Source organism: Pieris napi, chromosome 17 (assembly GCF_905475465.1).
Source record: "Pieris napi chromosome 17, ilPieNapi1.2, whole genome shotgun sequence".
Taxonomy (NCBI): Eukaryota; Metazoa; Arthropoda; class Insecta; order Lepidoptera; family Pieridae; genus Pieris; species Pieris napi.
Genome location: NC_062250.1, coordinates 11,451,966 through 11,460,980, shown reverse-complemented (window position 1 = coordinate 11,460,980; position 9,015 = coordinate 11,451,966). Strand labels below are relative to the sequence as shown.

At 37.2% G+C, this 9,015-nt stretch overlaps 1 long non-coding RNA gene across 1 annotated transcript; it reads left to right on the top strand.

Moving 5' to 3' along the window:
- The first annotated feature begins 5,385 nt into the window (after positions 1–5,385).
- LOC125058083 lies at positions 5,386–6,082 on the top strand. Its single transcript, XR_007118318.1, has 2 exons — positions 5,386–5,769; positions 5,842–6,082. It is a non-coding gene; the product is annotated as an uncharacterized LOC125058083 (long non-coding RNA).
- The last annotated feature ends 2,933 nt before the right edge of the window (positions 6,083–9,015 follow it).

Below are 9,015 nucleotides of genomic sequence, written 5' to 3'. Positions count from 1 at the left end.
TTCTGTTTCTATTTCTTATGTTCACCTTTCTATGCGTTGTCCTCTTCTCCTTGGTTCATAGGTTCTCCATATAGTTTTAAAGTCCACCAGTCTAGTTTTATCTGTTTATCTTACTATATGCCCCAGCCAGGTAATATAAATGCCAATTAAATAGAAACGATACGTCAAGTCGATATATAATATATATTATATATGTCAATTATAAGAAGGTTTTTTTAATGGCTTTCTATTGTAATTGGTATATGTGAAAATTGTATAGGTTTATTAAATAAGTTTTAGTTAAACGTTTCACAACTATATTTTTATATTATGATATGTGTGTGTGGTGGTTCCTATTGGAACCGGACCTATAGGACGTCCAAAAAGGGCAGTCGTCAGCGAATGGACACCTATTTTAGTGGCTTCGATGCTGGCCTATGATGAGTATACTCTTTCTTTAAGCAATTGGCGGTACCGCCTAAGGAAATGTCTGAAAGCGGACCGTAGAAGACTTCCAGCCATCACGATGATGAAATTTTAAATTTATACGGCTCCTACGGTGTTGAAACGAGGCAGGATCAACCCAAACCACTCTTCTTTTTCCTAGTCTATATAGTTTTAAATATGAAACAAAAGTGTGGTCAGAAATATGGCACCCCGACCCCTACTTAATAAAACTAATGCAATAACTCACGATATTTAATGTTGGTCCCTAAACCTTCATAAATCTAAACAAAATAAAGGCTAACATTGTGTAATAATTTATGGCAATGTGGAATATTATGAAACGGCTTTGGGATAATGTCAAATTGTTGAACCTATAAAAACCTTCTTTGATTAATAAATAATCGTTTATTTGCAATAAAAGTGGTAAATTTAGATTGATTCTAGGCAAGCACTGTGAGAAAAGAAAAAAAAAATATATATATTATTAATATATGTAGATACGATGTATCTAGGCCAACTAAACCTAGACCTTTATAGGCCTATATCCCCAGGACTTACCATAGAGATTCCTTTTCAAGAACCTGATTTCCCATGCGGGCAAATATTTTCCTTACTTCTATTATTATATTAAACCACGCTTTTTAAAAAAGGTGACTTTTTCTATTACGTTATTAGAAAAACTTTTATATAACTAAATAAATAAAAAAGAAAATTCTTAAGAAAATAGATTAATTCATACCTCTGTTTGGGCCTTGGCGGGAAAACACTTCCGATACGCACTGTAAATGACGCGTAAATTGACAGCTTGTCAATGTATAGAATGCGCGCGATTTGAATTTCGAACAGCTAGTGCCGCGACTGCATTGCGATTCGTGTCGGATAATGAATGACCGGTAGTGAGGTGCTCTTTGCAAGCCTTTGGATACGGTAGAAAAATTAAAGGTACCCGTATAGTATTCATGAAGCTATATTTCTAAGTACACGCTAACTACATTGAACATTTAAATTAAAAAATATATATTTGTATAGACTTAAATTTGTTTATAGGCTTTTATAAGTTTTATAAATATTTAAGCTGCAGAGCAGATCCATATCTTAACTAGACTACCTTATATTATTACGCCATGCTCTGGTTGTGGCGGGAGTATTGTTGATGCTTTAATTTTAATTTTTATTGCTCTGAACTAATTTAATTTCGTTACCAAATACGGAACTTTCGAAAATATACAAAAGTATTTCGATCCCTTATAAGGATAATGATACATTTTACTGGTTTTATGAAACTTAAGCTGATTATTTTAAATCACACTTACATAAACATTTGTACTTTTGATTCATAACATTTGTTCTATATGTGTATAAAGATTTGTAATATATAGATATATATATATTCGGCTGACATTTCGGTTAATTTATGCTAGCATTTCATTGCTTGTATATGCTGGAATTTAGTTTACATTTTGAATTGAATATAACATTTATGGAATCGCCTGTTGATACATGATAATAAGATCAATAGTAGATACTAAGATTTCGCGGAACCTAAAAAAAATATTTTTTTGAAGGAAATTAAAAAAAAAAATACAATAAGATTGTGAATTGTCGAATTTGTCGAAGAGTTAAGAGATATTTTTTTCTAGACTACTATTATATAGAAGAAACATTTGATTGTTTGTTTGTATTGAATAGGCTCCAAAACCAACCAACCAAATTTTGTCACCATTAGAATTCTGCATTATCCCTGATGAATATAGGTGGTAGAATGTTTTCAAAAAGTTAATAATCTGTCTGAAAGTTTCGGTGTGAAAAATACCGATAAAAATCCCTATATCGTGTACGCTGTGGAAACTATTGACAATAGAGAAAAGTGATGTACTACAGTTTTATATAAAACACCAATATCTACGTATTATTCTAAAATACGAATACAAAAATTTATGTATGACAAAGACAAAGTGGCCGTAGTTACAATTTAATCTTAAATTATAACATTCCGATATATTAATATACAGACACAATAGTCTGTCGTAAGGGTAAGAAGGTAATTAGTATGGGAGCAATGAGAGGTGAGACTGATAGTATAATAACTTACGTCGCCTTTAAATAAAAAAAATAAAATTGTAGGTGTAACTAATCAATAAAATTGGCAAGTTATTACCAAATTCAAAAGCTCTAGCTGCTCTAGCATAAGAAAGAAAAAGTAAGTGAAAGTCTCTTTTCTTTTATTTTCATTCTTCTTTTCTTTTCCTTTCTTATTTTCTTTTACTTTATCTATTAATGTACATATTTGAGTTGTGTTTTCTGTTTACATAACCATAACATTTAATACTAACAAAACACACAAAATAACAATAATCTAAAAAAAAAAATAAGAAAATGAAAGATATTTTTTTCTTTTAAAGAACAAGGTACGATTTAAGTGTGTAATGCGTGCTGTGGTTGTAAGTGGCCCTGGCTCAGCATTATGCTGAGGAGCAGACTGATCCACAGCGCTGGCCATTCTGCCAGAGACCATAGCAGCTAGTTTGAGCTTCAGTCGCAAAAAAAAGAATGTAATAATAATACTTAGTAGAAAAAAATCATATAGTATAATAGCTGTAAGATTTCTTATAAATAAATAAATTTATACAATAAATAAACAATATGTTACATATTTCACAATACAACTAAGCACTAGTAATAAATATATATTAAAACGTGCTGTATCTCTAAAAAGCGAACCAACAATTGAGAAAATAATTTGTTAGAATTATTTATTTAAATGGGATAATAAGGATCTAGGATAGTTTACATGTTTCACACAGCCGATAGAACAAATTCCCACGACGCTGTGTTGATGCAATTCCTCGTCGATTCTAATGTCAGAGGTTTTTTGTGTCGCTTTGTAAGTCACGAGCTGAAGCAATCTGTTCCAAAGCGATTTGTATTGAACATATTTTATGAAAGTGATATATACCTATATGTATATATACTAAGGGACAGCTGTTTAGGAGTTTAATTACGAAGACATGCATATAATATTTATATACATACCAGCTGTTTATTTGCTGTATAGATAAATAACCTAGATAACGACTGCAGCGCCATCTGCCGGGCTGATTTGTGAATCTAAACCATCCAGGGCACCACCACCGCATACAAAAACATTCAATCAAATCGGTCCAGCCGTTTAAGAGGAGTTCAGTGACATACACACGTATAGTAGAATAAATTATTTAAAGATATTTATAACTTTGCAATATTTTTATGATTATGATTATGTTCTCGGATTTTATTTCTTATTTACACTTTCCTCACTTACTCTCTCTCTCTTTTCGTCTTAAAAAGACCGGTTATAAATCATAAGCCCGTTGCACTTTGCCTTTAGTTTTATGTTTATTGCTTTTTTGTGTTCAAAAAAATGTGCACCATTTATAAAAGCAAAGAGTATACACAATTTGACACAGAGAGACAAAAGACTATCTAACTCTTGTAAAAAGTCTATTTAGACTGATAATGTTTTGACGCTTCAGGGCATATTGTTAGATACCTGGTGTAATATTAGCTTATTTGACTGTTAAATGGGATTTATAGAATAATATATTATATTTATGACGCTTTTAATATATTGTGTGGGCTCGTAAAATCGGTTAAGCCAAGATTAGGCCTACAGCCAAATGAGTTAGGTACCTATCTATGACCAAGGTACACGAAACACATTAAAGAAATATTATGTAATGTTGGATGCATGTTGCTAAAGATAAAAATAAATGGATAAATATGGAGGAGCCTTCTACTTTAAAAAACCAAATACTAGAACACTAACAAAACTAACTTTAATTTTTTGAACGTATACTAACACAACTAATACTTATATTAATATTAATTAATAATAATGTAATCAATAAATGTTTGTATTGAAAAAGCAGGAAAGTGCTTTTCGTGTATAAATACCTTTTTGCTGGGTTTAAAATATTTTTATAAATTTATTGATACCGAATATCTGAGTAGGTTTCTGTTTGAATAATACATATATGTTATTAAATGATAGAATGCGGCCGGATGATATGTCTTTGATCCCTTGGAGGATGGGACGGCCTTTGTTATGGGATGCTATTTGTGTGGACACGCTAGCTCCGTCTAACCTCCCTCAAATAAGCTGGCGCGGCTGCAGAGCAGGCGTGATAAACGGCTCAAGTTACAGAGTCTTTCTTCCAACTTTGATTTCGTTCCCTGTATAGTAGTGACTTTTGGGCTGTGAGGTGCACAGGCGCTAATTAAAGATTTATGTTGGCGCCTGGTAGATAGTACCGATGCCCCCAGAGATGGTGCTTTCCTCGCTCAACGTAAACTATCAGCGAGAAAATGCTGCCAGCATTAAAGGTACACTGCCACAGGGACCAAATTTTTCAAAATTGTTTTATTTTTATATTTATCCATTTATAATTATTTTTATTATTATGTAGGTTAAGCATATTGAAAATAATATTGGTGTGCTGGAAATAAATCGGTTGTTATTAAATTTTGTTGCTTAGACTGAACAAGGAGTTAAAACCCCGTAGAAGTATGTAAAATATAAGATAAAAACACATTTTGAAGATACGAAAAAAAGTTTAATTATACATACTAACCAGAATAATTATTTCCTTTGTGACTGGTCAACGGCATGTCCATTCGTAGATACATGACATCTGTCATTCCGTTTGATAAATGACAGTCGTGACAATGACAAGCAGACGTTTTATTTTACATTCCCAAAGAAAGTCTATAAGTTATTGTATTGCTATTTTGGAGGTTATGTTATATAGTTTTACAATATGTATGCGTTAATTACTGCAGTTTTCCGTTTTCCCTTTTTCCACCGAAACGTAAATTCTTTGGTGTATTTCCAATACAATTCCAATTGGCCGTGAGCGATGCATTCGGTTTTTGGGAATTGCGTGTTGCCTGCAATTAATCTTTCAACGTTAGTAGTTATATATTATCGGTCTTACTAATAAAAAATCACTATACATGCGTTATGACAAGGTGATAGTAATTCAGTGAATAGAGCTTGTACAGGGCATAAACTCCTCTTTGACCAATAATCGATGTGTATTGGTTGAATAACAAAACGACCCTTATTTATTGTTACCCTGGCAACCCGCCGTGTTTGATTGACGTTTGATTTAATAATTTTGATACGACTCATAATTCTAATGTAAGTTGTATTTATTTTATCAACCAAAGCAATTATATACACATTTACTCAATATACTAATAACATTTTATTATTTGCAGCTAATAGAAACTCCAAAACCTCAGACAAAGTGGACTAGAATTTTACATAAAAAGCCGCGTTCTGCAGTACAAAAGTTAGAAGAGGTTAGTATCAATGTGATAGAGAAAGGACTATTTCATTCAAAATCCCTCAACGATCATACTTAAATTTTTTAGGCATCTCAAATAGTGGAAAGTGCCTAACTCCGCAACACGGTAGTGTTCCAGTGTTTCCAGGAAGAGCACGAAACAAAACAAAGGCAGATGGCTGAAACACATGAGCTCAAACAGAAGCGACTCGCCGAAGCTCACGAAAAGGCTAGACAGAAGCATCTTCTAAGGCTCAAATTGTTACAGCAGCAATTAAATAAATAATTATATACTTATAAAAAAAATAAAACCCCCGTTTTAAATGAAATATAACTTTTTATTTATTTCAAGTCCTTAACTATCCACACCTATGTAAATAAAACAGCCTTAAAAATATGTTTCAATAAAAGCAGCTCTAGCAGCTTGTCTAGCCAGATTGCTTGGGGGGCGTCTAGGTTGGCCTTGGTTCTTCTGGAGCATACTCAGTGTCATCAAACGTAACATCCAGGTCTTCTTTGATATCAATAGCAATATTGTGGAGGATTGCCAGTGCTACTATATATAATTTGGCATTTTCTAATGACACTGAGAAGCCATGAAGAAGACACCTAAATCGAAAACCCTCCACCTCTAGTACTCTTTTCGACATCAGCTCGCACTCTGTCACAGATCTTCCTAACATACTTCTTTGAAAAGCGGTATTTTGTTTTGAAATCGCCATGCGAAAGTAATAACGGATTGCACCGAGTTTGGTATGTTCTTTGACTTTCCTTGGAGGCGGCAAATCTTCAATCGTATGTATTAGCTGCATATCAATATTATCTAAATCTTCTATTTGATCTATAAAATCTATTTTCAACAAACACAAATATCTACTAACTTAAATCTTTCCTTGAACTAAACAGTCAAAAAATGCTGTCAAACGCGAAATCAGATGAAATTACGCAATTTTTGTCTTATACACCCGTTAAACTAGGCCTCTGCGTTGTATAAGCATTGTACAAGTCTTCATACAAACCAGACACTTGTTATAACAGCAGTATACATCAACCTTGTCAATTCAGACATTATTAGTAACATTTTTCTTATAACAGGCTTATACGATGTGCATAAATCTTTATTAGTAAGACCGTATAATTATAAGGATAAATTTGAATTGTTCAATGTTTCAAAATTCGAAGTAAAATAATTGTGACTAGACTGCAGATTTCGCAAGGCTGAACAATTTTGATAATATTTTAGAAATAACGATAGTCTATATTACTCCTAGTGGGAGTGCCATGTTGTTGCCTTCGGGCTTCAGCCAAATGGGCAGGCACGACCGGGGCAGTACCACTGTCTCTCAGAAAACCGGCGTGAAGTGATGCAATAAGTTTGCCTTATTGTACTCGTGTTTCGTGCGGTGAGAGAGACTCCCGGAGCCCATTCCCCCCCCCCCTCCCTCTACAAGAAATATGAAGGTGCAGAAAAAAAAACAGAATCTACCCCAGGGGGGTACCACACGCGCTCGCGGTGGAGAATCCCCCTCTGGGCGTCCAACACCGGGACACTCTGCGCCCGGTGGTGGACGCACAGGCTGCCCTTCGTATTCTGGGGGGGGCAATTCTGCGCTCGGTAATAATAACATTAATCGTTCTCGGGGCAAACGGAGCAATCCTACAAAGGCACCCCCGTCCAGACTCGCCGTGGACTTCACAAATGTTAGGGGGCTCAATACCAATATCAACGCAGTCCACTACCATTTAGAGACTGCGAAGCCGGCCTTGCTCTTTCTTACCGAGACTCAGATTTCCTCCCCGGCTGATACTTCCTGCCTCTCCTACCCGGGGTACAAATTGGAACATTCATTTGTGCCGCGGGCTGGAGTTTGCGTGTACGTCAGAGAGGATATCTGTTCTCGTCGCCTCGGGACGCTTGAAGGAAGGGACCTATCTAACCTCTGGCTGCGCGTAGACTGCGATGACCATCCGCGATTCTACGCATGCCTGTATAGGTCCCATAGCGGAAATACCGAAACTGACCGACTCATTGAGCACATCCAAATGGCTACAGATTCCCTGCTCGAAAGGGTTCCTACCGCTGAAATCGTGATACTTGGCAATTTTAACGCCCACCATGCCGATTGGCTCGGCTCTGAAACTACCGATCACGCGGGAAGATCCTTTCACGACTTTGCTTTAGCCTACGACCTGACACAAATGGTCCCTGCGATTACGCGAATACCAGATGTGGATGGTCATAAACCCTCTTTGTTGGACCTTCTGCTGACTTCACATCCGGAGAACTATCAAGTCTCTGTTGACCCGCCATTGGGTTCATCAGATCATTGTGTGGTCCGGAGTACTGTGCCATCTACGCGCCCTTCACGGCCCCGCTTTATGGGTTGTCGCCGTATTTGGCTATAAGTCAGCAGATTGGGACGGGATGCGGTCTTTCTTTGCGTCCTACCCTTGGGGGCCTATGTGCTTTTTGCCGGAAGCTCCAGATTCCGTCGCCGCCTCTGTCGCCGAAGTGGTTCTGCAGGGCATGGAACTCTTTATTCCATTTTCTGCGGTGCCGATCGGTGGCAAGTCTCAGCCCTGGTTTAAACGTTCTTGCAAGGCGGCCTCGCGTCGAAAGCGAGAATGCTTTAAGGCATGGGCAGAAGCGGCGAAATCTCGTGATGCCAATACCAGCGAACTTAAAACAGCATATAACTCAGCCTCCAGGTCCTTCAAACGGGAAATCACTAAGGCAAAGTCAGAGCACATTGCCAGATTTGGCGAGAGATTGGCCCAACTCCCTTCAGGGACTCGAGCCTTCTGGTCTCTCGCCAAAGCTGTCCAAGGGAATTTTTGTCAGCCCGCTATCCCACCACTGCACAGGGAGGATGACTCGCTGGCCCACACTGTGAAGGAGAAGGCCGACCTTTTAGGCTGTCTCTTCGCGTCCAACTCGACTTTGGATGACCGAGGAAGATCACCACCGACCATTTCGCGGTGTGATTCTTCGATGCCGGAAATCACATTCCGGCAACGTGCTGTCCGCAGAGCACTATCTTCCTTGGACATTCATAAGTCGAGCGGGCCGGATGATATCCCCCCAATTGTGCTGCGTACTTGTGCTCCTGAGTTGGCTCCGGTCTTAACGCGCCTTTTCCGGTACCTGTACTCGCTTGGCACTGTCCCGAAGTGCTGGAAAACCGCTTCGATACATCCGATCCCTAAAAAAGGCGATCGCTCTGATCCGTCCAACTATCGCCCAATAGCCATAACCTCCTTG